We start from the raw sequence: 15062 nt of genomic DNA, 5'->3' as shown, positions 1-15062 counted from the left end.
CCTTCCCACACCCACACCTCTCACACCTGCCTGATGTATGAAGTTTTTCCAGCCCAGGTGAACTTCTAAGATGGAAACTGTACGCCTGTAAACGGTTTAAAAGCCACAGGGAGGAGTCAGGAGGGAACTAGGTGGCAGAAGTGAGGGGCTGAACACTGCCAAGCTCTGCCAACCCACCAACTATCCCGGGGGCAACTTGGCGGGAAGAGAAATGGTCTTGCTATTGGGACCCCAGATTTAAGCCCTGGCTTTCTCCTGACTTACTGTGTGACTTTGGGGGAGTTGCACCAACCTCTGAGCTTAAACTTTTTCACTACAAAGACCCCTTTTATTCTTCTTCTCCCCCCCCAGCCCCCCGCAAATATGCTTTTAAATATTTTCTCTTAACAAACTTTATGAAATAATTTATCTACTATCCCCTGACAGCCTGCTCAGCATGAGAGAACCTGCATTATCACACTGGGTGTGGGTCATTCTGGATCTGCCGTGTGTAATGCATTTGTCATTCCCTTTGCTGGAGGGGTGCAGACTGACATTATGGGGCACCTGCTGTGTGCTGGGTAACTGTCCGTATATCATCCCATTTAATTTACAGAACAATCCCAGGAAATTAGTACAGTCTTACCCCACTTTATAAAGGAGAAAAATGAGGTTCAGGGAAGTTTCCCCAAGCTCACACAATAAATGAGGCATGACTTAAACACAGGTGATCACAATGGTAAACCTCCCCTATAATGTCCAATCACCAAGAATCTCCAAGAGGGGCTTCCCTGGTGGCGCAGTGGTTAAGAATCCACCTGTCAATGCAGGGGACACGGGTTCGAGCCCTGGTCCGGGAGGATCCCACATGCCACAGAGCAACTAAGCCTGTGAGCCACAACTACCGAGCCTGCACTCTAGAGCCGGCGAGCCACAACTACTGAGCCCGTGCGCCTAGAGCCCGTGCTCTGCAACAAGAGAAGCCACCGCAATGAGAAGCCCGCACAGCAAAGAAGACCCAACACAGCTAATCAATCAATCAATCAATCTTAAAAAAACAACTGAGAGTGAAATTTGAAAAATTACATAAAATAGGCAGCTTTGCAGGGGGAATATATATATTTTTAATATATATATATATATAATTCACCAAAATTGACTAAGAGAGAGGAAATCTGAAGACCTATAACTATTAAAGAAATTGATCCATAGTATAAATCCACACAATAATGATAAAAATTAAAAATAAAACAGATCCGGGCTTCCCTGGTGGCGCAGTGGTTTAGAGTCTGCCTGCCGATGCAGGGGACACGGGTTCGTGCCCCGGTCCGGGAAGATCCCACATACCGCGGAGTGGCTGGGCCCGTGAGCCATGGCCGCTGAGCCTGCGCGTCCAGAGCCTGTGCTCTGCAATGGGAGAGGTCACAACAGTGAGAGGCCCGCGTACCGCAAAAAAATCAATTAATAAATAAATAAATAAAACCGATCCAAATGATTTTTGCAGGCAAGTTTATCAAATAGCCAAGAAAAAAAATCTTATACAAACTTATATTTCTAGAAAAAAAGGAAAGAGTGCCCAGCTTATTTTATGTGGCAGATACGAAATAAGCTTTGCAGTAAAGACTGCTGGTTGCGCCATTACCTATTCTCTTGTCTCTCATAGCAAAAGAACCTGTACTTTTAAGTTCAAATAAAGGCCACACTCCCCAGCCTTCCTTGCATCTAGGAGTAGCCACATGACTGAGCTCTGGCCTAGAGAAGTAAACAGAAGTGATGTTACTGAGCAGGACATTATGGACACTTCCCCGGACAGACCTCCCCCACACCACCATGTCCTCCTCCTGCCTCTTATTTGTAGAAAAGCTTTGGTCTCCAAGGCCTCCCATGAGTCACAAAATGCAGGCTCAAGAGTCAAGGACTGAAAGAATGGGAACATATAGTAACAAAAGATAACAGTTTGGCCAGGAGAACTGGTAACAATTTAAACAGGTCAGCCACATGGCAGTCACAGAATCGCTCACTCCTCCCTGAAGGACTTAGAGAACAGAGTCTGATGCACATTCCTGAGTTGTTTTGCAGTTACTAAAACCACCACCAGAGGGAAAAAGCTAACTACATGGTAACCAGACTATAGCCATGATACAAGCGGCTCCATCCTGAGCAGTACTAAATCTATGGCTTGCCTAATTCCAGAAACTGGCCTCAAGGAAATGCGAACAAAGCAACCCTGGAGCTATAGATTGACTGTTCTTAAAACAATCAAGATGATGCTGACCAGATCACTGCATGACCAGTTCTGAGATGATTGTCAGAGTTGACTGTTACTGTTCGGCACATAGCCCCTGCCTGCACACCCCTGAATCTTCCCAGTTTTTTCCTATAAAATCCTTTTCCCTCTAACTGGCAACTTGGAGATGGTTTGGGGGGCACTAGTCCACCATCTTCCCAGGTTGCCAGCTTCCTGTATAAAGCATCTTTTTCCACCAACCCTTGTCTCTCGAACATTGACTTTTGAGCCAAATCTGAGTTTGATTCCAACTCTGGCCAGTAACAGCGATAGATGCAACTTCTGATTCATGCCCTTAATGGCAGAGAACATGCTGTTCTTTCACTGCTGTTTAGAATACAGATGAGCCATTTGGACCATACAAACCAGGGATAGCTGGGCAGAACCCCCAAACTAGCCCTAGAGCACAAACCTCCAGACAGTACGTGACAAAGCAGTCAACTTCTTCCTACTTGCCTCTGCTATTTTTGGTATTTGTTATACACAGCCAAATCTGTGTACTAAGTAAATCACCCTGCATGTGAACACCAGAAATGTACCATACGAGAAAGGAAAGTTAGAAAACAATCTCAATTATGCTTACAGATACAAAATCCTCAGTAAACTATTAGCAAATGGAATCCATCATTTTACTTAAGAAAAATACATCATGCCTAAGTTGGGTCAACATCATGGATGCAGAGATGGTTTTAACATTAGCAAATGTATTAATGTAAGTCACCCCGCTAACAGATTAAAAATTAAAATTATATGATTATCTCAAGAGATGCCAGAATAAATTCAATACCCATTCATAGTGAAACTCTTAGTAATCTAGGAATGGAAAAGAAATATCTTGACCAACAAAGGGCATCTATCAAAAACTTAGTTCAATTTCATTCTCAATAGTAAATGATTTAAATTATTTTTTTAAAAAATGTAAATTTATTTATTTATTTATTTTTGGCTGCATTGGGTCTTCGTTGCCGCACGCGGGCTTTCTCTGGTTGCGGCGAGCAGGGGCTACTCTTTGTTGTGGTGCGCAGGCTTCTCACTGTTGTGGCTCCTCTTTTTGCGGAGCATGGAATCTAGGTGTGCAGGCTTCAGTAGTTGTGGCATGTGGGCTCAGTCGTTGTGGCACACGGGCTCTAGAGAGCATGCTTAGTAGTTGTGGCGCACGGGCTTAGCTGCTCCGCGGCATGTGGGATCTTCCCTGACCAGGGCTCGAACCTGTGTCCACTACATTAGCAGGCAGATTCTTAACCACTGCGCCACCAGCGAAGTCCCTAAATCATTCTTATTAAAGTCAAGAACAAGGAAATGATTCCCACTATTATCACTTCACTCAACGTTAAACTGAAGTGTATGGCCATTTTTCTTAAGGTCTAAGGATTAGGAAAAAATAACAAGATGATATGATTGTCTCCATGGAAAAACAAGAACCCTGACAGCTGAGTACAAACAGTGCAGCATAAAAGCCCTGTTGGGATAAGAAGCAGATGAACATAGGTGTGGGCTGACCTGGGGCAGCAAAACCCCCTCCTGCAAATCCCCAGAGCTGGAGGATTACGACCTAAAGGGACTGCCTCTTCCCAGAGCTGTGTTTTAGAGTTTGAAGGCATAGCCCTTCCCAGAATGTTGCCTAGTAGAGTGACAGCAAAGAGAATAGTGACCCTAGTTCTCTGGTGTCTTTGGCTGTCCACACTGAGGGCCCCAATACCCATCACCAGACACAATAACTGAGAACAAACCCCACCCCAGCCCAGGAAACATGTACTTACAAGCCAAAATAATCAGAACCTGAGGTATATAGCTATTATAATGACATAATAAGAGCAAGCTAAACCATTTGAAGTAGAATTGTTGAAACTGATGAACCAAGAAATTAAAATAAGATAATAAATATCCTCAAAAAGATAAAGAACAACTGATAGAAATAAGAACAAGAGGTCATAAAAAAAGAACCGAGTAGACATATCGAATATAAAAAATGTATTTGTTGATATTAAGAACACAACAAGTGGAAAAAATAAAGGATGGATACAGCTGGAGAACAAATGAGTGAACTGGGAGATCAGACTGAGAAAATCTCCCAGAGGGCAGAAGAAAAGATTAAAGAGAGAATACTTCAAAGGGAGCTAAATGACATAGAGAATAAAAGTGTGAGATCGGGATAATAGGATTCCCCAAAGAGAGGAAGAAAAAAAGGTAGGGGGGAATAGCTGAAGAAATATGGTAATACATTTCTGAGAGTTAGAGTAAGGTGAAAGTTCTCAGCTTGAAATGGCTCACAGAGTGCTAACTGGGGTGACTAAGGAGGGGAAAAAACACATTTAGACTCATACTGAAATTTAAGTGTATCAAATCAGATAAAATTCTAAACATCTCCAAAAGAAATACAAAGGAACAAAAATCAAACTGCATCAGACTTCTCAACAGAAACACTAGATGCAAGAAGACAAAGTAGCAATGTTTTTAAACGTTGAAAGAAATCTTACATATAGCCAAATAGTCATTCAAATGTGAGGGTATTAAACCCTGGTGGTCCAGGGGTTGGGACTGCTCTTCCGCTGCCTGGGGCCGGGTTCAATCCCTGGTGGGGGAAATAGGATCCCACAAGCAGCCTGGCACAGCCAAAAAAAAAAAAAAAATTCCTCAGGCATAGTAGGCCTCAGGAAAAAGACCAACATTAAAAACACTCTTCGGGGGCTTCCCTGGTGGCACAGTGGTTGATAGTCTGCCTGCCGATGCAGGGAACACGGGTTCATGCCCCGGTCCGGGAAGATCCCACATGCCGCGGAGCAGCTGGGCCCGTGAGCCATGGCCGCTGAGCCTGTGCGTCTGGAGCCTGTGCTCCGCAACGGGAGAGGCCACAACTGTGAGAGGCCTGCATACCGCAAAAAAAAAAAAAAAAAAAACACTCTTCGGGACTTCCCTGGTGACACAGTGGTTAAGAATCCGCCTGTCAATGCAGGGGACACGGGTTCGAGCCCTGGTCCGGGAAGATCCCACATGCCATGGAGCAACTAATCCCGTGCACCACAACTACTGAGCCTGCACTGTAGAGCCTGCAAGCCACAACTACTGAGACCTCGTGCCACAACTACTGAAGCCTGCGCACCTAGAGCCCATGCTCTGCAACAAGAGAAGCCACCACAATGAGAAGCCTGCGCACTGCAACAAAGAGTAGCCCCTGCTCACCACAACTAGAGAAAGCCCGCGTGCAGCAACAAAGACCCAACACAGCCAAAAATAATAAATAAATTTATTTTTTTAAAGAAAACAACACTCTTAGAGAAAGTACTCAAATAAGAAGAGAGAAATGAGTATGATGCCTGAGACATGGGGAGTAAAACTGGTTAAATAATATAATAAAACTGATTATTTTTAAAAGCCAAAGGGCAAGGGAGAGAGAGAGAGAGAGAATGAAATGGTTGGGTGGAGAGCAGCGTCTCCAGTTGCTGCAGGTTATATTTGCAAAAAAAGGACTTGGCACAAAATTTTATTAGCGGCTTGAGGAAAAGTACTTGAGGGACAAGACAGCTAGCCTTTGGTTGGGGAATTACACAAAACAAGAATCAACCTGAATTTTAAGAACTGTCAAGATGATGAGAGAAGAGAGAGGAAAGGGCAAGACTAAAAGGATATGAGGGTGTGAAAAAGTACTTTTGCTATTAAGGGAAATATAAAATGAATGATACATTTAGAAATTATTCTAAGGAGGAACTGGAGTTAAATTAAAGCAATCACAACATTGTAAAAATATAGAATATATAACTTTTAAAATATAAGAAGAAAGTTGGCTCCATCCGTTGGAAAGCAAGAAAGAAAAAAACGACAAAAAAGGCACAGTATACAGAAAATTAAAATGTCAGAATAAGTCCTAATACTATAAAGGAATCTGTAATAAAGATGAACAAAATAAACATACTTGTTAAAAGACAAAGATTCCCAAGTTGGGTTTAAAATTTTTTTCAGCAATATGTTGCATACAAGAGAAACATTTAAAAGAAAAATGTATTAAATGTTTAAATTTTAAATATTTTAAATAAAAGAACAGGAGAAAATACACCAGGGAAATACAAAGCATAAGAAATATCAGGGAAGTAATTTTGATATTTGATAAAAGAGAATTCAAGATGAAAAACTATGAGATAAGAGGAACATAATACAAGAAAATACAAACATCATGAACATTAAAACACCAATAATATAGCCTCAAAATATATAAAGCAACAGCTAACAAAACTTCTGGAAGAAATAAATAAATTATGGTTAGAAATTGTAATGCACTCTTCTCAGAAACTGATCAAGGAGACAAAAAAAAAGCAGAAATATAAAATAGCTGAATAATGTTATTGGTAAATTCAAACTATTTGGTATATATAGAGAATCCCACACCCAACAAAGAGAACATAAACATTTTTTTCTAGCACATGTGGATCATGTAATATTGAATAAGCTCTAGGACACAAAAGAAGTATCAATAAATTTCAAAGAATCATTATTACACAGATTATGTTTTCTTACTATAATACAATAATAATTTTAATTAATAGATAATAAAATAGTTTTAAAAGAAACAGAAAAAAAGTGAAAACAACCCTACTGTTCATCAACAGTATAGAGAAATAAATTAGAGCTTTTTTTTTTTTTTGCGATACGCGGGCCTCTCACTGTTGTGGCCTCTCCCATTGCGGAGCACAGGCTCCGGATGTGCAGGCTCAGCGGCCATGGCTCATGGGCCCAGCCGCTCTGCGGCATGTGGGATCTTCCCGGACCGGGGGCACAAACCCATGTCCCCTGCATCGGCAGGCAGACTCTCAACCACTGCGCCACCAGGGATGCCCTAGAGCATATTTAAACAATGAAATATGACACAGTAATGTAAATGAGTGAACTTCATCAATATGGATAAAACAAGAGAGGAAGTTGCAGAAGAATCCATGCATTATGGTACTATTTATGTAAAGTGCAAAAACATGCAATACTAAATAACATATTGCTTAGGAATATGTACACATGTGATCAAAATTATTTTTTTAATCAAGGGAATCATAAACGCATAATTCAGGATAGCGGTAAAAAACTATAAACTCATAATTCAGGAGCAAAATTTGCCACCCCAAAATGTGTCTCTTTGGCTTGAAGATTAATTTAATTTTAAGAAACATAAGACTCAGGAAGTCTTTCTATTAACGTCCCCTTTGCTGCCTAAAGAATTTGGATAAAAGCCAGAATAAAGCTATCACCAGAGCTACCTGCAAAGAATATAGGCTAGGTGTGGTAGGGAGAGATCAGAGTCCACTAGTGTCCGATTGTCTCTGCATGGCCCAGCAAATATTTATTTACAAAATATTTGCTTCTCTCTCTCTTACTGAATTGTCTTCCTCTCCTTTGAAGCTCCAAACAACTACCCCCAAATTCCTTTTGTCTTTAGCTGAAGATGGTATTTAAGGTGAGGGTTTTGACCATTTTGGTGAGTTACTTAGTTTTCCTAGGTCTCGCCCATGTATACATCTCATTAACCTTCTGTTTGATTTTCTCCTGTTAATCTGTCTCATGTCAATTTAATTCTTAGACCAGCCAGAAGAACCTAGAAGGGCAGAGGAAAATTTCCTCCTCCCAACAGTGGCTACAGCTGTGGAGAGGGCCAGTGCAATATAGGATTGCATGTGGAGGCCTTCACCTAGATCTGTAAATTTTGTTTGTTTTAAGGGATCTAAAGCAAATATTTCTTAAATTCAACAAAGCTTATGACTGGATAATGTGCTATTTTCTATACTCTTCTGTATGCTTGAAATATTTCAACATTAAAATAGTAGGAAAAGAAAAAGAAAGAAAAGAAGAGAGAGCATCCATGGAAGGAAAGCCAGCCACAGACAAGGTAGGAAAATCCAGTTAGCCTGAGATTTTCCCATGGAACTCACAATGGCAGCAAACAGAGGAGCCATGTCTACAGGGCACAGAGAGAAAGAATGTATGACCTGAGAATTTTATGCCCTGCCAAGCAGCAACAGTCTCAAGCTGAAAGAACTCAGGGAATACAGAAGCCAAGAGCCCTTTGAAATCCAACCAACCAAATAATGACTCAAATAAAGGATGCCGGAATGAAGAAGCCAGGCTAAAAGGTCTGTTTGTGAGAGCTGAATTCACAGAACTAGAACTAAGACCAAACTTGCATTGGAAATCATGTTTACAAAACAGAATGTGAATACGGTATACGTCGACATTTTAAAATTAACTAATATAACTATCAGAAATTGGTAGATTGGGGCAGGGGAAATGGGAATAAGTGTAAATATACTGTTTTCCTCATCCTTCTGGTAGGTGGTGAGGAGTTGTTTTTTATCTCTGACTCTTTTACAAGCTAATATTTCTCATGATGAAACATAATTTATTTTTCACCACGAGATTTATTTTATTTCATAAAATTTAGTAATTTGTTCATTTTCCATTTTCCCTTTTGTTATCTACAAGTAAAACCTAAAGAGTACTTTTTATTATAAATAACATGTATTGTGGTCCCATTTTTGTCACTGTTTTTTCTGTAAGTCTATCTATCAGTCTCTCTAGCTATCTATACTGATAGAGAGCCAAATGGTATTCAACAAATGTTAATGCTTATTTCTGGGTGGTGGGATAGTGATTAATTTTTTTCTTTCTTCTCTGTATTTTGCTGCTTAATTTGTTGCTGTTGTGGCTGCTGCTAATGGATATGGGTCATGGGCATTCTTTTAGAAGAAACAGAAAAGATGACCTTGGCAGTAATTTCAGGAATGGATCAAGGCAGGACTTGTGGGAAGCAGAGAAGATTGGCCCCTTGCAGTGGGGGGAGATGGTGATGGTTTTGAAATGATGGGAAGGGCATCAGAGAGGAAAAGAAGTGAAAAGATTTGAGGTTTATTTTTGAGGTAGAACCAATAGAACTTGCTGATCAGTTAGGTATGGTGAGTGAGAGGTAAGGAAGACCCCAAGAAAACTTCTGGATTTGACTTGTACGGCTGTAGTGCCGTTAATATGGGAAGGTGGGGTGGAGGATGTGGATTTGGAGGGAAAACCAGGAGTTTGTTTTTGGACTTGGTCAGTTTCATATACTGTGAGACATCCATGTGGAAGTTCATTTATTCAACAAATATTGAGTACTTACTGTTAGGTGAGCCAACACGGGTTGTGAAAGAATTCACAGAAGTATTAACAAGGGAAAAAGAGAAAGTTATTCACTTTCTGAGGGAGGAAAGAGGCCAGACGCATAGAGTGGCATTAGCCCCAAAGGCTGGGGGTTTGAGTCTTTCACTGGGCTTCAAAGGGCAAGGTGCAGGAAAGAGGGGGTGGGTTCATATCTATTTTGGTCCAGAGTTGTATCGAAATTGGATGTGCTTCTACGGGGTGTGTTTTCTCTGAGAATCTGTAACTTTTTGTCTTCAGAAGTTTTCCAGTCCTTGGGTGTCTGAAAGAGACTTGATAGTGGCCCTTGACAGGCATGACTCTATTTTGAACAATGTTATATGGATTTACACTTACTATGTGCTAGGCACTGTGGGATGCTACGGTGAACAAGAGAGACAATGAAATCTTCCCTCGTGGTGCTTGCAATAAACAATAAGTAGGGACTTACCTGGTGGTGCAGTGGTTAAGAATCCGCCTGCCAATGCAGGGGACACGGGTTCGAGCCCTGGTCTAGGAAGATCCCACCTGCCGCAGAGTGACTAAGCCTGTGTGCCACAACTACTGAGCCTGTGCTCTAGAGCCCACAAGCCACAACTACTGAGCCTGCATGCCACAACTACTGAAGCCCACACACCTAGAGCCCATGCTCCGCAACAAAAGAAAGCCCGTGCACAGCAACAAAGACCAAAGCACAGCCAAAAATAAATAAAATAAAATAAAATTTTTTTAATAATAAAAATTTAAAAAAATTAAAAATAAAAAAAAAACAATAAGTAAAACACATAGTATTTTAGAGGTCACAAGTGCCATGAGGAAAAATAAAGCAGGAAGTAGGAATAGGGTATAACAGCCTGTGGAGAGGTTCAATTTTTTTTTTTAATATTTATTTTTTTAATTTATTTATTTGGCTGCACCAGGTCTTAGCTGCGGTACGCGGGATCTGTGTTGCGGCACACAGGCTCTTAGTTGCAGCATGCGGCATCTAGTTCCCTGACCAGGGATCGAACCCAGGTCCCCTGCATTGGGAGCGTGTGGTCTTAACCACTGGACCACCAGGGAAGTCTCAAGAGGTTCAATTTTAAATAAAGTGGTCAAGGAAGTTTCCACTGAGAGAGAGACATTTGATCAAAGACCCGAAGCAGATGAGGGAGAGGCCATGTGACTATCTGGGGAAGAGAGCTCTTCTCTAGCACCCAAAGAGGAGATAGTGGGAACCTCTGATTTATAGGCAGAAGTTCAATTGGTATCTGAAATGGGGGGGGGGGATTCGGGGGGACATTTTGTAGGACTGAGCCCTTAACCTGTAGGTCTGATGCTGTCTCCAGGTAGATAATTTCAGAATTGAGCTGAATTATAAGAGACCCAGCTGGTGTCAGAGAATTGCTTGGTGGCGTGGGGAAAAATCTCACACATTGAATTGGAATTGGTGTCAGAATTGCAGATGCTTTTCAGACACAACCTCTTCTCTTCTCACTCCATGCTCTATCCCTTGGCATGCTCATCCATGCCCAATGCTTAGGTTTCCATCTATGTTTCTGCCTCCCAAACTGCCAATCCAGCCCTCCTCTCTGAACTCTGGATGTGTATATCCAACTACTTCTTTGACATTACCATGTGACTATCACAAGAAGATGTCTAAAACTAAAATTGCAATATCCACACACCTACTGCCCCAAATCTGGGCCTCCTCCAGTTTTCCCTGTGGCAATAAATGGCACCACCATGTATTTGGTTTCACAAGCCAGAAATATGGGAGTCACATGCACACCTGCCGCTCCCTGATCCATCATGTCCAGCCCATCAAGGCCTGACTATTTTACCCCCTAAATCTCTCACGAACGCATCCACTTCTCACATTTCCCCACCACACCACTCCCCAGAACTCACTGTTCTTCATCTCTGCTTTATTTTTCTTTACACATCATATGATTTCTTTGTTTGTTTGCTGCTCACGTATCTCCACCTGACTAGACTCCAAGCTCCATAGAGATAGAATAGTGCCTGGCATGTAGTGAGCACTAAATAAGCACGTGTTGACTGGATGAATGAACCTGCGCTCTCTCCACCCGAGTTCAGGAGATAATCGTAGTTAAGAACAGCAGCTCCCAAATCAGACTGCCTGGGTTCCACCACTTGCCAGTTCTATGATCTCTGGCAAGTTATGTAACTTCTCTGTGCCTCAGTTTCCTCTCCTGTAAAATGGAGATAACAAAAGTACTTACTTCATTGGGTTGTGGGGATTAGGGAGTTAATATCTGTGAAATAGAACAATGCCTGGTATAGAGTAAGTACTCAGTAACGATGAGCAATTATTTGCTGTTATTTGTTAAATTACCTCTCCACTGGTCTCCCTGTCCCAACTCTACCCCCTCTCTTAATCTTTTCCATTATTGCAAAATGGAATTTTAAGTGAAATTTTTCAAAGTGCAACTCTGATCATGTCGCACACCCAAGCGCACACAAACACACACACACTCACATTGCTGAAAAAACCATTCAGCGGCTACCAATCCTTAACATGTCCCTCAGGGTCTTGCCCACGCCTCCAGCCTCACCTTGTATCTCTCTCCACCTTGTTCTTGGGTTTTAGCCACACTTAACTTTCCCTCGGTAACTCATCATGCCCCCTTCCTGCCACAGAGCCTTTGCATATAATGGTCCTTCTTTCTAGGTAGCACTTCCTCCCCTCAACTTCACTCTCACCCTCCCTCCTCCCTTTGCCTGGATAACTTTTGCTCATCTTTCAGATTTCAACTCAAGAGTCACTTCCATAATGACATTCCCCACTCCCAGACTAAAATTCAAGTTTCTTTGTTTAAAATTACCATAGGGAATTCCCTGGTGGTCCAGTGGTTAGGACTCAGCACTTTCAGTGCCGTGGCCTGGGTTCAATCTGTGGTCAAGGAACTAAGAGTCCTCAAGCCATGTGGTGTGGCCAAAAAGAAAAAAAAGTTACTGTAAATGTGATCCCTTAGCAGTTGACCTCAATTTGTAATTATCCACTTGTTGGTGTTTTCACGTGCTTATTTATTGTCTTCTCTAAACTGAAAGCCCCATAAAATCAGGAAACATATTTTTCCTCCTCTTTTTATTGCAGTATCTACTGTGCCTGGCACATGCAAAGTACTACCTTCTGAATGAGTGAATGAATAAATGAATGAATGGGTCCTCAGCAGAAGCAACCACAACCACCATACAGGGCCTGTAAAGGGCTTAACCCTTCATAGTTCTCGGGACCAAGACACAGACAACAGCCTCTGCCCTTTGGGCAGTTCACAGAGTTAGTAAGAGGGGGTCTGAGTGGCAGGTCTGCTGGTCACCAGCAGTGTGTCTTTGACTAAGTCACGTCCCCTCTCTGAGCCTCCATGTCTTCACCTGTAAAATGTGGATCATGATTCTTATCTCACAGGGTTAAGGAGGACCAAATGAGCCTTGGATGAGAACGTGTTTTTTAAAACTTTTAACATTGAACAAACAGAAAGAATTGTTTTATTTTCCAAAAGGGAACTTTACTAGGAATTGAAATGGAAAGAAAAGCCAAATATACAGGAAGTACAAAAGCTGACCCAGGTGGCTTTAGTTTCCTTACCCTAATGTGGCAAGGTAAGCCAGGTTCTCATCCCATAGAATGACAAGCCTGGCTACACCTCAGTCCCAATAGTTTAGACACTAGGCCAGGCCAGTGTGAGACACAAGACAGAGAGACCCTTCTCAGCTCCACTGTGGGACCCCCACAGGAGCCTGTTCTGGCCCCCTATCCCCTGCTCTGCTCGGGCCCTGCTCAGGCCATCTGGTCCCTGGACTCCTGGGTGAAGGAGGAAGGCCCACCCTTCTCTGGCCCCAACACTCCCCAGAGAGGCCTCCAGATGAGCTGCCTGACCTCAAAGTAGCTGCTTTTGCTCCTTTAGGGCCTCTCTGGCTCCAGGCCCTGGAGCCCAATCCTTGATTTTTGTTAAGTTTCTCTGACCTCCACTGAAGCTCAGCATCCTCCCCAGTGCTCTAGGCTTACACTTAGACCCCTCTAGAAACAGGCCTGTAACTGGGGTCACACACCAGCTCATTTCCTGCCAGCTGCTCTGAAGTCCTGACCAGTGAAGTGTTTATTTCCAGACACAAACCAGGGGCAGTGAAGGGAGCTCTATTCTGAGTTGCCTCCGGGATCTCTCATGCCATCCCCACACCTTAGGCTTCACATCAAGTCCTTGGCAAAAGACTTGTACACTGAAAATGACAAACCATTGCTGAAAGAAATTGAAGAAGGCACAAATAGAGGGAAAGACATCCCATGTTCATGTATTGGAAGACTTAATATCATTAAATAGCCATACTATCCAAAGTGACCTACAGATTAAATACAATCCCTATCAAAATCCCAGTGGCATTTTTTTTAGAAATAGACAAAACTATCCTAAAAGTTATATGGAATCTCAAAGGACCCCAAATAGCCAAAACAATCTTGAGAGAGAAGAGTAAAGCTGGAAGTGTCACACTTCCTGATTTCAAAACATATTATAAAGCTACAGTAATCAAAGCAGTATGGAACTGGCAAAAAGACAGACAGACATACAGGGACTTCACTGGTGGTCCAGTGGGTAAGACACTGCGCTATCAACGCAGGGGGCCCAGGTTCGATCCCTGGTCAGGGAACTAGATCCCACATGCATGCCACAACTAAGAGTTTGCATGCTGCAACTAAGAGGCCCGCATGCCACAACTAAAAGATCCCACATGCCACAACTAAATATCCCGCATGCCGCAATGAAAATCCTGCGTGCCACAACTAAGACCCAGTGCAACCAAAATCAATTAATTAATTAAAAAGATAGACATACAGACCAATGGACCAGAATGGAGAGCCCAAAAATACACCCTCACATATTTGATTGAATGATTTTCAACAAGGATATCAAGAACACACAATGGGGAAAGGATAGTCTCTTCAACAAATGGTGTTAGGAAAACTGTATATGCATATACAAAAGAATGAATTTGGACCCTTACCTTATACCATATACAAAAATTAACTCAAAATGGAAACCTAAAATTAAGACCTGAAACTATAAAACTCCTAGAAGAAAACATCAAGGAAAATCCTCATGACATTGTAACAAGCAAAGATTCTTTGAATATGACACCAAAAAAAGATAACAAAAGCAAAAATAGACAAATAGGACTACATTAAACTTAAAAACTTCTGGGGAACAAAGGAAATAATCAACAAAGTAAAAAGATAACTTACAGAATGGGGGAAAATATTTGCAAGCCATATGTCAGATAACAGGTTAATTAATATCCAGGATATATGAAGAACTACAACTCAACAAAATAAAACAAAAAATAACCCACTTAAAAATGAGCAAAGGATTTCAATAGACATTTCTCCAAAGTAGATTACACAAATGGTCAAGAAGCATATGAAAAGATGCTCAACATCACTAATTATCAGTGAAATGCAAATTAAAAAGAAAAAGACACAAGATTTCACCTCATTTTCATTAGGATGGTCACTATCAAAAAAAATTAAAACAGAAAATAACAAGTATTGGTGAGAATGTGGAGAAATTGGAACCCTTGTGCACTGTTGGTGGGAATGTAAAATGGTGCATACACTATGGAATAGTATGGAGGTTCCTCAAAATTTTTTAAA

The 15062-nt window shown here is 41.7% G+C and overlaps 1 non-coding gene across 1 annotated transcript; it reads left to right on the top strand.

Moving 5' to 3' along the window:
* Nucleotides 1–13989: 13989 nt before the first annotated feature.
* Nucleotides 13990–14062, top strand: TRNAD-AUC (transfer RNA aspartic acid (anticodon AUC)). Its single transcript has one exon. It is a non-coding gene; the product is annotated as a tRNA-Asp (tRNA).
* Nucleotides 14063–15062: the final 1000 nt, after the last annotated feature.

The sequence above is a fragment of the Tursiops truncatus genome, chromosome 1 (genome assembly GCF_011762595.2).
Source record: "Tursiops truncatus isolate mTurTru1 chromosome 1, mTurTru1.mat.Y, whole genome shotgun sequence".
NCBI classification, from domain to species: Eukaryota; Metazoa; Chordata; class Mammalia; order Artiodactyla; family Delphinidae; genus Tursiops; species Tursiops truncatus.
This window is presented reverse-complemented; position numbering and strand designations above follow the sequence as displayed.